Genomic DNA, 12786 nt, shown 5'->3' with positions numbered 1-12786 from the left:
CCCCACTTAGCCGCACTGAGGCGCTTAGCTTCTGCCCTGCCTTCCTCAGCTCGACTTTCCTCTTTTGCCCCGTTCCTGCCTCACTTCCTCCTTTGGCAAGTCACGCAGAAGAGCCGGCCGCCATAGGCCAATCTCCAAGGGCAGAGGAGACCAAGCCACAAGGCTTCAAAAGGTGCCTGGCCCAGATCCTCTAGCTTTCCCCTGCTGATGCCAAGGCTTTTTCTCAGCTCATTTCACCACCCTCTGTCATGCAGGGGTTGGGGTTATGGCAGGTGTTACCCAAAATTGGGCCAGCTAGTCAGCGTAGGGAGCACTAATGACCCACCAGAGTTTGGCAGAAAGCAGCACGTTTATTATATTGATAGCTAAGCTCAAAAGAATCGGGGGCGGGGTGTCACACTCACACTCCCAGGACGCACACGGCACTGGAGATGTCTGGATTCTGCAAGGTAAGTGTCCCACAGCGCAGCTATGGACGGTGCGATGAAGGTAAGTCTTCCTGAGGCACAATGAAATACAACGCAGAGAACCACTGGCCAGGCGGTCTGGGCGAAGGGCATTCACTGGAGGTACAAGCTTGTGAGTGCTCTCCTGAGCACATGGCCCCTTCCCCTTTTAAGGACCTGCACCTCATGGCCTGCGACTAGAGATGACTTGGCTGCATCTGGTTGGTCACACTCCACCTTGGGCAGTGTCCATGCTCTGGGTGATCGCTGCCTAATCAGAGTCCCAGACACCTTGTCTACCTGGGAGCTCTTCTGCTCTTCAACCAGCCCATTCATCCCACGAGCATTCCAGGAGGGAGCGGGAGGGGGAAAGCCACTTCACAGGCATTCAGAGAGGGAGAGGAGACAAAAGTGGGAGCAGGGGAAGTATAACAGACCTTTTGAGCATAGAAATCACTGCTGCTCCTGCAACAGCAGGGAAAGGCCAGGAAGAGCTGGGAAAATTAAGACCATATGTTTCTGCCTGGTTTCGAACCAGGGACCTTTTGCATGTTATGCAAACGTGATAACCACTACACTACAGAAACTCTGTCCCCTTCCTCCATAAGAACAGCCATATTGGGTCAGACCAAAGGTCCATCCAACCTCACATCCTATCTGCCAACAGTGGCCAATGCCAGGTGCCCCAGAGGGACTGAACCTAACAGATAATGAGCAAGTGATCTCTCTCCTGCCATCCATCTCCACCCTCTGACAAACAGAGGCTAGGGACACCATTCCTTACCCATCCTGACTAATAGCCATTCATGGACTTAACCTCCATTCATTTATCTGCAAAAAGAACAAGGAGTACTTGTGGTGCCTTAGAGACTAACAAATTTATTTGAGCATAAGCTTTCCTGGGCTAAAACCAACTTCATTGGATGCATGCAGCGGAAAATACAGCAGGAAGATATAGATTATCTATCTATCTATATACATACATACATACACACACAGAAGATGAAAAATTGGGTGTTGCCATACACACTATAATGAGAGTGATCAGTTAAGGTGAGCTATTATCAGCAGGAGAAAGAACCCTTTTGTAGTGGCTTTCATGGCCTTTGAGAAAGCAAGACAGAGCCTTGGAAGACCCAGCAGGGTTTGTGGCACAGGAATTGTTCTCAGATTCCACTGAGACTTCAACTCAGATTGCAGGATTTAAAGTCCTGAGTGCTGGCCCTTACACCATGGGACCAGCAGAGCACCTGTTGATTACTGTAGACTTCCAGCAGGGAGGACTCTGTGGGCAGGGGCGGCTCTAGGCATTTTGCCGCCCCAAGCACGGCAGGCAGGTTGCCTTCGGTGGCTTGCCTGCGGGAGGTCCGCCAAAGTCGCAGGACCAGCGGACCCTTCGCAGGCATGCCGCCGAAGGCAGCCTGCCTGCCGCCCTCACTGCAACCGGCAGAGCACCCCCCGCGGCTTGTTGTCCCAAGAACGCGCTTGGCATGCTGGGGCCTGGAGCCGCCCCTGTCTGTGGAGACAATTTTTTCTGGCAGGGAGGACTCAGTGGGAAGATGCCTCTCTGGCCAGCCCTGCATTTGCTCAAAAAGTCAGCACACAGCACTTTGCTGCAGCCCCAGAGGCCTTTCTTCCTCCAGACTGTGAGGCCAGTGGACAGGTGAGGTAATAGCACCTTCAGTCCGAGGCAGTAAAGGGCCCTTCCTGGGAAAGGCCATGTCCTGAAAAGGAAAAACTAAAGTCAAGGAGAGTCCTTCTAAAACTCATTGGGGATATCACAGGAGGAAAGTGTTTCTTCACCTGACAAGGGACTTGAACTCTGGACCCTCAGATTAAAAGTCTGATGCTCTGACAACTGAGCTAGCCACACTCACATTTAAAAAAAAGAAATTTTGTGCAGAAGAGAAACTAATCATGAAAATGAAGGCAGGAAACTATACAGAAAATCTGCTATTCTCGCTCTCTTAGCAGTCCTAGCCCCAGCCTGCTCCTCCATCTGGTGGCTTGAGGCCGTATTCTTTTTTTCATTAAACATCAAATCCAGGAGAAAACACAGTTATACAAAGCAAAACTAAATCACAAACAGAAATCTCATTGGAAATACAAAAATAAAAAAGGAAAATGCAATTCCCATCACTTTATCATATCTGGGCCATTCCTGTATCGAGAGCACCCGCGAAGGTCCCTGTGTGCTTACGAGAAACCTGGAGGAACTCATACCACAGCCTGAACATGAAACTCAACTGCTCCCAGGTGCCGCAGGAAAACCCTTTCCCTGCTGTGATGTTGCACTCCATAGGATTATATGAATATATGCTAATGAGTGTGATTATAAAGTGACTGGACTATGCTTCATGCAAAAGGTCTCTTGTAAGGTATCATTACAAAGCTTATAATCTACTGTGTGTGTTCATCCTATTTGTATGAACCGATCATTCTTGGATCTGAAACTAGAAATATGAACTATAACTCTGAGGTCCTGTTGTAATGATGCAAAGTGTGGGCCATTTACAGTGGTTTGGACTCTTGATGGCTCCCATTAACCAGGACAATTGACTGGAGATGGCTCTGTCCTGCTCCATCTGTGAGTCAGGCCAGGAAGAATGAAGGCTTGGGGCGGGGGGGGGGGGGGTCTCACAGGACATGTGACCATGTCACCTGGTACAGGAATCCATCTTAAACCTGGGGCTCTTCCCCAGGAGAGAGACAAAAAATTCCTGCCTTGTACCAAAGCTGTATAAGGGGGTGGAACTGAACAAACATGGCTGCAGTCATGAGACATCCCCAGCTACCACCTGAGCTGGAACAAGGGCTGTACCAGGTGAAAAGATTGGGCCCAGACTAGAAATAAGTCTAGTCTTTGCCTCTCAGTCTGTGCAGATGGGACCTTTCCCTCCAGGGCTGGAGGATTCTCCCTTCTCATCTACCCTTGTCCTAGGCAACACAACTGGTGGGAATCTTAAATGTACAGAGGAGATTTAGGAGCAGAAACCCCACCCAGACCTTCCATGCAATTGGCACTTGCCCCTGACTGAGCAGGATTAAAACTCCTGCAGGGAGACTGCTGGGCCACATCCCCTCTGGGCAGGAGCAAAGCAGCAGGGTGAAAAAAACTTGGAAATGCTGGGGATTGAACCCAGGACCTCATACGTGCAAAGCATGGGCTCTACCACTGAGCTACATCCCCTGGAGGGTTATGTGTGTTATAGGTTACACTCAGAGCCCTCCTGTTTCCAGAGCACCTAGTGGCCTAAAAGCAGCATGGGGGACACATTCCCTGCTCTGAGGCCAAACCTGCTGTCCTGGAGGTTGCTGGTTCTTAGGGTCACTTTGCAGCAGAAACAGATTTGATGTGTGGGGTAGAGAGAGTGGGTGCCCTGGACTCAGGGTGCAGAGATACACTCAGCCCTCTCCCCTGCATTGGGTGGGGGGTGCTGCCACCTCCTCCTGGAAGGTAATGGGAGGGGAGGGGCGCTGTGAGTCGCTCAACACCTGACCCTGGTGGCAGCAGTGCTGTGGGAAGCTCCAGGTGTTTCTAGGATCTGCTCTTTCCACCTGCCTGTGAAGTCCAGCTTTCCCCAGCACATTCACTGCGCTGCAATTGGGTCACTGTTTCCATGGCTGAACAGCAAAGAATCACTCCCAGTTTCCCTTCTATCTGCGGCAGGATTAGCCTGTGTCAGTGGTTAATGAGGTGGCTCTTGTTGTAAATTGTTATTCATTCTCCACCTTGACAATTCACACCGTCCCTTTCCCATGCAGATTCCCAGCACCTCAGTGATCCTGGTAGCAGGAGTTGGGGCCTGAGACATTCAGGGTCCTTTTTACCCTCCACCTGGAGTGAACTCAGCTTTTCCCCCATCCCAGACAATCCATGAAATAACAACAGGGGCATAAAGAAAAGGGGAGGGAACATCTCACGGCCAGGGCTGGATGTGCCCAGGGCCCCCTGCTTGTCCATTGTTTCCATGGAATTTGGCCCCCTGCTTTGCACAAGGGACAGAGAAAGATCTTGCTGTTCCTGTGTCTGTGCAAGGAAAATTGTGCTTCCCTAGGAAAGAGAGGAGGGAAATGACCCCATGGTGGGACAATATCCTCAGGATTAAGACCTAAGGATTTAGGCTGAGAACTGATAGAACTGCACTAATCTGGGATTTAACAAATTATCTTCCATGGAGCAGGGCCAGATCCAGTGTTTTTGCCCCCCCAGTGGAAAAAAAAATAAAAAAGCTGCAGCTCTACCTCTGCCGCTTTTGGCCTCAAGTCCTTCCCTCTGAGAGGGATGAATTGCTGCTGAAGCCTCCCCTTTTCATTGACCGCCCCGCTGTGCTGGTGCCTGGAGCCTACCATGGAGACACTGGGAAGATGGGAGAATCAGGAAAAAAAAGTGAATTTATTTACATTGCAAGTGAAAAATAACTGAAGTAGTTTTGGTTTGAAGTCACTTTTCCCTGACTAGGAATTGAACCCAGGCTGTGGCAATGAAAATGCCAAATCCTAACCACTAGACCGGTGAGGATGTTGTTTTTCTTCTCACTTATGTTACACTTTCTTAGGCTACTTTCTAGCCAATTTCTGAAGCTGCTCATTGTCCATTCCCTGAGGGGCTAAGAGCAGAGAACACCTGTGCTCAGGGTCACAACCTCAGCCCAGCCCAAGCCACTGAAAAAAACTCAAATCATGCTTCAGCTTCCTCCAGCAGGATCACAGAGCAACACAAAGAAAACCCAGCAGGAACAATCCTCCTCTGCCTTCATTTACCCCATCGCAACCCTCTCAGCAGCCCACTCTTGCGGGAAGGACACTGAGCTGATACGAGCCCTGACATAGAGACCAAGGGAGGGGTGTTGCTCCCCCTGGGTGTGAGCTGATCACATTCTGACTCTGTGTAACGGGGCTCTGAGCTTTGCCATCTTCTGAGTTCTGTGTCCTCAACAAGCAACCACAGTGCTGACCCCTGCAGACCCTTCTGCTGGGAGCATGGGGATTACACAACAGCTGCCAGCCCTTTTTCCCTTTCCTTGTCCTCCTCGGCTTCCCCAGACCTTCCCTACAGATGGTTCTATCAGGCGCTGGAGGGATCTAAGGACCTGCAGGTTTCCCGAACCCACCTCTTAAGGAAAACAGTGATTCCCTTCTCTGACACTCCTGGGCCTGGGCTTCTTTTGAGTATTTCCCCAGGGGGCCTGATTCCCTGTGAAAATGGTGTGTGGCACCAGCTTGTTTGCCCCGTCTCTGGGAGCTGAGAAACTTTTTCAGACTCTCCCCCACTAGAGGAGTCCAACAGCACCTCCCCTTGGTGGGAGAATCCTAAATTCCACCCTTTCACCCTGGTTACTCTGACCAGCTGATGGCGACAGCATGCTAAATCAACCCCAGCTCTCTGGTCTAAAAAGCAGCATTTAACCAGCCTTGTGACAGCTCCGGTTTGCTCACTGGAGACATAACGAACCAAGAAAGAAGGCAAATGTCAGACAGGGAACCTCAGCTCACAAATAAACACCCTCAGGGCTCCTTCTACACTGCGACTATTCGAATCTCCACCATATCATTGCAATAGCAGGGGTCAGGATTTCTCTGGGGCACTGAAATGTTTCAGGGGATTGGTGTGTCAGCTCAGCCTTGCATTCCATCCCTGATGTTTCATGGACTAACAACAGCAGCAGAAAGAAAGAGCTGAGCCAATATCTCACTGTCAGAGGTGAAGGTGACCACGTCCCCTCTGTCTGACCATCGCCATTGCAGGAGAGAAGGGTTCAATACAATCGAATGCCCTGGCTCAGACAAGAGACACAGGGAGGTTTTGCTATTCATGGATCTGTGCAAAGGAAATTGTGTCTCTGTGTGAAATTGAGGCGGGAAATGAAACGTACACATGGTGGCCCAATGCCCTAAGGAATGTGGGTGATGGACTCTGGCTGAGAAATGATTTAACAGGAATTTGTATCAATGTATTGCTCTGATTAAAATCTATGGCTGTAAGGTGCCACTGTTGTTAGTACTTGAACCTGCGTGGAGACACCCGAGTGGGTGTCAAGTCCATTACCTTAACGAGGCGTAGTTGAATATTTTGTCAAGATCCAAATTTCTTGGTCAAGGTCTAATCAATGTCTAGATGCCAGAGAAAATAATACACTGATGATAATAAGGAGAATATAGAAAGATTTTGCAGTCACTATAGGCATAACTATGATGATTGTTTCGTGTTTCACTCTTTATATCTGACACCATCACTGCCTTCCCCTTTAGTCTTGTAGTTTACCAAGGGTAAAACTAAACATCTCTTCAGATACAAGGGAGTGTTTGTGTTCATTCCTGTGAGCTACACAGAGGCTTGATGTAGCTGCTTTCAATCCTCCAGCTCCACCGGGATAAGTAGCATTTCAGGCTGCCACTGAACAGAAGAAGGGAGATCATTTTTTGATAGATGATGCCTCCTCTTAAAGGTGTTTGTCTGGCTGGCAGTCCTGGTTCCCAGGTCTCTCCTGAGGAAAGAAAGTTTCTGTGCAAAATACTAAAACTTTTAAGAAGAGAGGAGGGAAAGGCCATGGCCACATGATGGGGCCAGTATGTACCACAATATGGTTCTTTTATGTGGGATGACTCTGAACACTGACTGATCTCCACTCCCTTGTGTTTGAAGAGATGTTTAGTTTTGCACTTGGGAACCTGTAAGGCTGAAGCAATTTTATGGATGGTGACACTACGATTGAAGGGTTATTTCATGTTGTAGAAACTGTTAAAAACACTGAGCTTAAACTGGAACTGCCTGTTATTAAAGGCTGGTTTCCCCAGGCCAGTTCCATAAACTCTTCTAGAAACACCCTGGGTTCTCTCCTGCCTCGGTGGGAACTGGAGGGAATCGTCCCCTGCTGTCCTTGGCTCCAGGCTGGTTTTTCTGGGGAGGGGACGTGGAATTGATTTGTTTGCTGTTGAGAAGGGAGCCGGGCCAGTTCTCAGGGAACGAGAACTCCCAGCATCTTCCCAGCCCAGCCCAGGCTGCTGCCCTGTCCCAGCCTCTGTTCCCCTGGGGGCCCTGCGTGTTTGACTCTAGAGCAGGCCGGGAGCAGCAGCTGAGGCAGAGGACAGCCTGGGCCGGGCAGGTGCTAGGAGCAGAGCACCAGAGGCCTCTACTGGCTCCCTCCTCAGCAGCAAACAATCAGTCCCCTCCCGCACCCTGGGACAGCAGCCTGGCACCAAGGGCAGTGCCCAGTGGGGGTTTCTCTTTTTCCTCTTCCTGGGGTGAGCAGGGACCTGGGCGTGTTTCTAGCAGGGCAGTTGGAACTGAATTGGGGAACCAGCTTTTAATAACAGGCAGCTCAAGTTCAGACTAATTTTGTTACAATTTTCTTTATAATGTAAAATAATTCAAAAGTAAACAGGCAGAAATGATTTGAACTCTTTTCTCCCAGGCATAGAAAGAAACGGCTTTTTGGCTTTTCGTGATACGGGAGTCAGGTTCGTTCACTATTCAGAAGCAACATGCTCAGAAGCCTGTTGTGTTTCATTTCTTAGGTTCTGCTGCCGTCATGTAGCCATTTCCTTCCCCTCCTTTCTGTCCAAAGTGCAGAGCCCAGTTCCTCCAGGGAGAGAAGGACGTCTTTCTTCTTTCCTTCCTCAACAGCCCCCTTCCTTGGAGAGCCCCTTGCTGGGGTCTGGGTGGGGAACAGCCGTTTCTGAGGATTAATTTCACACCATATTTGGTGTCGATATATAGATTTTACAGCCAGACTAGATCACTAGGTACCTCTGCTCTGACCGGAGTCATAACAGAGTCCAGACTCCTACATCCACCCCAAGATCTTCTGGCTGAACGAGGAGGGTTCATTCAGAAAATCATCGTGTTTGGATGTAAAGGTGTGAAATGATGGGGAAATTGGCCCCGCTTTCAAGTTTAAATGTTGTAACTTCTACATCTAGACCAGAGTGGCCAACCTGAGCCAATGTAACTGCCAAACGTGCACCTTTGTATGCAACTGCTGAGTCAGTTGTGAACCTTGCTACCATTATCATTATCCCTTTGAAAGAATGATGGTGATGGACACTTGGCTGTATATCCCAGAGTGCCCTGGATGTCTACAGGTTGCATTAGCCAATCCAACCATTCGGCACTTGCAGATGGGCACCTCTGTATTGTGCCTGAGTCTTGTACAGCTATGAATGGCTGGTAGATGCCGATATTTTCCCGTCTTTTTAACCAGCACTAATACCAGGCCAGGCCAGGGCTGGGCAGAGAGAGAGAGAGCAGCAGGTTTCCCCTATTGTTTCCCACTCATTTTTTCTTGACTAGCTTCACCTCTGCACCAACTTGCATTTTTTTCTATGTGAGCTGGACAGCTCAGTTGGCAGAGCATCAGACTTTTAATCTGAGGGTCCAGGGTTCAAGTCCCTGGTCAAGTAATAAACTTCTTATTATTTTTGTAAAAATCTGATTTTCTGGAGTCTTCTTCGGGTGTTACTCTTTCTCTTCAGGATTTTGCAAATCCTAAGAAGGGCCTTTGTGTGGGGGGGATTGAAGGGGCAACTTCCTGACAGCCCCTCTGACCTTGCAGCCTGGAGGAATAAAGGCCTCTGGGCATATAGCATGTTCCTTCCCTACACACGCGCAAACACACAGAATATCCCTAAGGAATTAGAATCACCTGTTGCCTTCCCCTGTCCTGCTGGATCCTCAAATGAGGATGCTCTTCAGCCCGAACCCATGTCCCCTCTATTCCCAGTGCCCCTCAATCCCAACCCACAGGCCCCCCTCCTCACGCTGCTCCTCAATCCCAACCCACAGCTCCCTCCTTCCCTCCAGCAGCAGGTGCTTCAGACCCCCTCAGGAAGATTTTCTTGCAAGGTTTCATCTATGAGTCTGCATGTGGATTTTACAGTATGTTAGAAATAGATTGGGTTGCTTGCCGAAATGATCACTTGTGGCTGGTGTTGGATTCCCAGTCTCCTTGTTATTGGGGCAGGAGAAACAAAGGGTTGTTATCCTTGTTGTGTGAATCAAGGACTCAACCCTGGGTGTAAACTAAATGAGCTGCCCACAGATTCTGGCAGCCACAATGAGCATTTGGTGCGAGAGCCCAGACCTGTCCCTGTCCCAGAGGGTGGGGGTCATCCACGAGGGGCTTGGACCACTGACCTATCAGCTCTTAACTCCCAAACTTTCAGTAACTCTATTATCAATGCCAGTGAGTGTAATTTAAATCATAAGAAAAACCACACTGGGCTAGACCAAAGGTCCATCTAGCTCTGAATCTTGTCTTCTGACAGTAGCGAATACCAGGTGCTCTAAAAGGATCTCAACAAGGCACCACTGGGAGTTGAACCCAGGATCTCCTGGTTACAAAACAGGTATGTTAATCAGCTGTGTGTGTGTGAATCTTTGGCCAGGTCTGCACTACAAAGTTATTTCAGCAGAATTATATTGCTCAGGTCTGTGAAAAACACACAACGCTCCCTCAGTTGGCAACTCGTGGCTGGTGCACACACTGCAATGCCACGTCTGGCGACAAAACTGCCCTGTTTTGGTGACAAAATACAACCACTTCGATGAGCGGTCTAGAGCTTTTTGCAGCAAACTTAAAGTGACAGAGTGTCAGTGTAGATGCTGCTGTTCATTATATCACCATAACTGGCCTCCTCCAGTATCCCACAATGCCCGCCGTGAACTCGCCTGCCCTGCATTCCTGCTACAGAGCCATGGGCCCCTCCCCTTTCATCGCTCTGGGAAGTTCTGACAGCTGAGCCTGCTGCTCTGCTCCGGCAGCCAGGAGCAAATCACTGCCGTGGATGCTGCTCTCTCCCGCAGTGCGAACACAGAGCAGGGTGGCGAGAACTTCCTTACATTGGGGGGTCACCGGCATCTGAATGTGACACTCCCATGACACCCCTTCCCTGGAGGAGGCTCTTACCTTCTAAACAGGGATGTATGTTTTCTAGTAAAATCACTAAAAGGGAAGGAGAAAACTCGAAAGAGGTTCCTCCTGGTGCTCATGTACCTGAACCCGAATACTCTCTCAGTCCTCAAAGAGAGACCTGGAGAAGGAGACTTGCTGAAGCAAAGCCACAGGGGTCTCTGAGGTTTCCCTGGCCCCTCGCCCCTGTCCTGCCTGGCTGATGTCAGCATCTCTCTGTGAGGTCACCACCTCCCCACCACCTTTGACCAATAGTCTGAGGTCCTGCAAAAGGGCCTTTGTCATGTCACTGCCTGTCACGGACTCACAGATTGTGCCCACTTTTGGCCCTGTGCGGTCCATGGGGGGTGCCCCTTTCAGTGCGACAGCCCTTCTCGGGGGTCCACTCTCTCTCAGGGTCAGGCCCCCCACCTCCTGGAACCGCACCTCTCTGAGCCTTAGCACGTCTGTCTCTCGCCGTGGGCCCCCTCACCCCCGAAGGGGATGATGCCCCCTGTTCGCTAAACCGGAGTGACTCTCAGCCAGCATAAAACAGGAGGGTTTATTGAGAGTTGAACACAGCACAGGAAACTCTCAGGGCCTCAGGCCTGGCCTCTCACAATAACAGCACATCCCAGTCCCCTTGCAGCCAGATGGGCTCTGCCGGCTTCCCATCGCCAGCCCCGAGCCCCCCTGCTTCCCAGCTGGGCCTCTGATATCCCCGGCCCCAGGGCCGGCTCCAGACCCCAGCGCGGCAAGCACGCGCGTGGGGCGGCCCTATCCCGGGGGGGCGGCAGGCTGGGCCGGCGGATCTGCTGCAGTCATGCCTGCGGGAGGTCCGCTGCTCCCGGGTCTCCGGGGCACCTCCCGCGCATGACTGCTTGGGGTGGCCAAATAGGTAGAGCCACCCCTGCCCGGCCCCAAGCTCCACCTATGTGCATTGTATTTTCTCCAGGTAAACAGGGTTGCCTGGGCCTCCTCTCCTCTCCGGGGTCCTCTCTCTGCAGCCCATTTTATTCCCACTGGCCAGAACCGGCTGTGACTCCTGAGCTGGGTCTCCGGATCACCAGGTCACCAGTCGCTGGGGTCTCCGTCCTCCAGGCCATCAGCCGGGGTCCCAAGTCCCTCTGTAACAACAAACTCCCTCTCCCTCTCCCCTCCCCTCGTTAAACCAGTAACACCTGGGGACACTGAGTCCCACTCCCTGTGCATGCAAATCACTGGAAAACACAGAAAACCCCAAGAAAATCCCCCACTTCGTCACAGAGCCCAGCACACCTCTCCTCCTCTGGGCACCTAGAGCAGAGGCGGCTGGTGCTGACAGCTCCAAGGGAAGGCTTAAAAGCCACAGAGCAACTGAGGGCAGGGCTAGAGGAGGGCAGGCCCATGCCTATGTGTGGCCTTCAGACAGGCACAAAAACACCCAGCCAGGCTGCTCCCTGCCGTGCCAAAAACCAGGGGCGGCTCTAGCAATTTCGCCGCCCCAAGCATGGCAGCACGCCGCGGGGTGCACTCTGGTGGTCGCCGGTCCCGCGGCTCCGGTGGACCTCCTGCCGACGTGCCTGCGGAGGTTCCGTTGGTCCCATGCCTCCAGAGGAGCATCCGCAGGCACATCTGCAGGAGGTCCACTGGAGCCGCGGGACAAGCGGACCCTCCGCAGGGACGCCTGTGGGAGGTCCACCGGTGCCACCTGCCACCCTCCCAGCGACAGGCAGAGTGCCCCCCGCGGCATGCCGCCCCAAGCACGTGCTTGGCGTGCTGGGGTCTGGAGCCGGCCCTGCCAAACCCCCACTGAAGGCCACCCACAGACCAGCATGCAGGGCGGCTGCTGATGCTCTGTGGCCATTATCGAAGACGGTAGGAAAGCAGGGCCAGCCCCCTTGGTGGCGCCTCTTACCGTTCCCACTCAAGGTGCTCACTTTGGCAGTGGGGCAGGAGATTTTACCCCAAGAGGCTTTTCCCCAGCTGGTGAGAAGCAGAGAAACACCCAGGCTCCCAAGGTGCTATGTAGCAACCCCGCTCCAGCACAGGGACAGGTGCACACTTGGAAGAGGGAAACTGCTCCACACTCTAGCTCGGGCAGCCGCCCATTTTCTTTGGCAAGTCAGGAAGGGCAAAGGCGAGACTGGAAGCACCTGGGGCCCATGCCCCAGCCTTTGTGACGCCCACCCCCAACTCCTTCCCGGGGCTCTAGCTGAAGCCAGAGCATTGGCCTGAGCCGCCAAGAAGAGGTTCCAGCCCTGAAGGGAGCAGGACTTTCAGCCCAAAGGTAAAACTGCACGAGCACAACCACAAAGGGACTTGAACCCTCAATCGCCTGATCCGAAGTCAGACACCTTATCCATTAGGCCACGTGGTCACACAGAAAAAGGCCCTCCAGGCACTTCTTTGGAAAAGGCAGACACTGACGCATCCAACAAAGTGGGGATTCACCCACGAAAGCTCATGCT

The 12786-nt window shown here is 51.8% G+C and overlaps 2 non-coding genes across 2 annotated transcripts; both read right to left on the bottom strand.

The window, feature by feature from the left end:
* Positions 1 to 960: 960 nt before the first annotated feature.
* Positions 961 to 1033, bottom strand: TRNAV-AAC. The gene has a single exon. It is a non-coding gene; the product is annotated as a tRNA-Val (tRNA).
* A 2531-nt stretch (positions 1034 to 3564) lies between these two features.
* On the bottom strand, positions 3565 to 3636 carry TRNAA-UGC. Its single transcript has one exon. It is a non-coding gene; the product is annotated as a tRNA-Ala (tRNA).
* Between the last annotated feature and the right edge of the window lie 9150 nt (positions 3637 to 12786).

This window comes from Mauremys mutica, unplaced genomic scaffold (genome assembly GCF_020497125.1).
Source record: "Mauremys mutica isolate MM-2020 ecotype Southern unplaced genomic scaffold, ASM2049712v1 Super-Scaffold_100125, whole genome shotgun sequence".
Taxonomy (NCBI): domain Eukaryota; kingdom Metazoa; phylum Chordata; order Testudines; family Geoemydidae; genus Mauremys; species Mauremys mutica.
The sequence above is the reverse complement of the archived record's forward strand: the minus strand, read 5'-3'. Positions and strand labels throughout refer to the sequence as shown.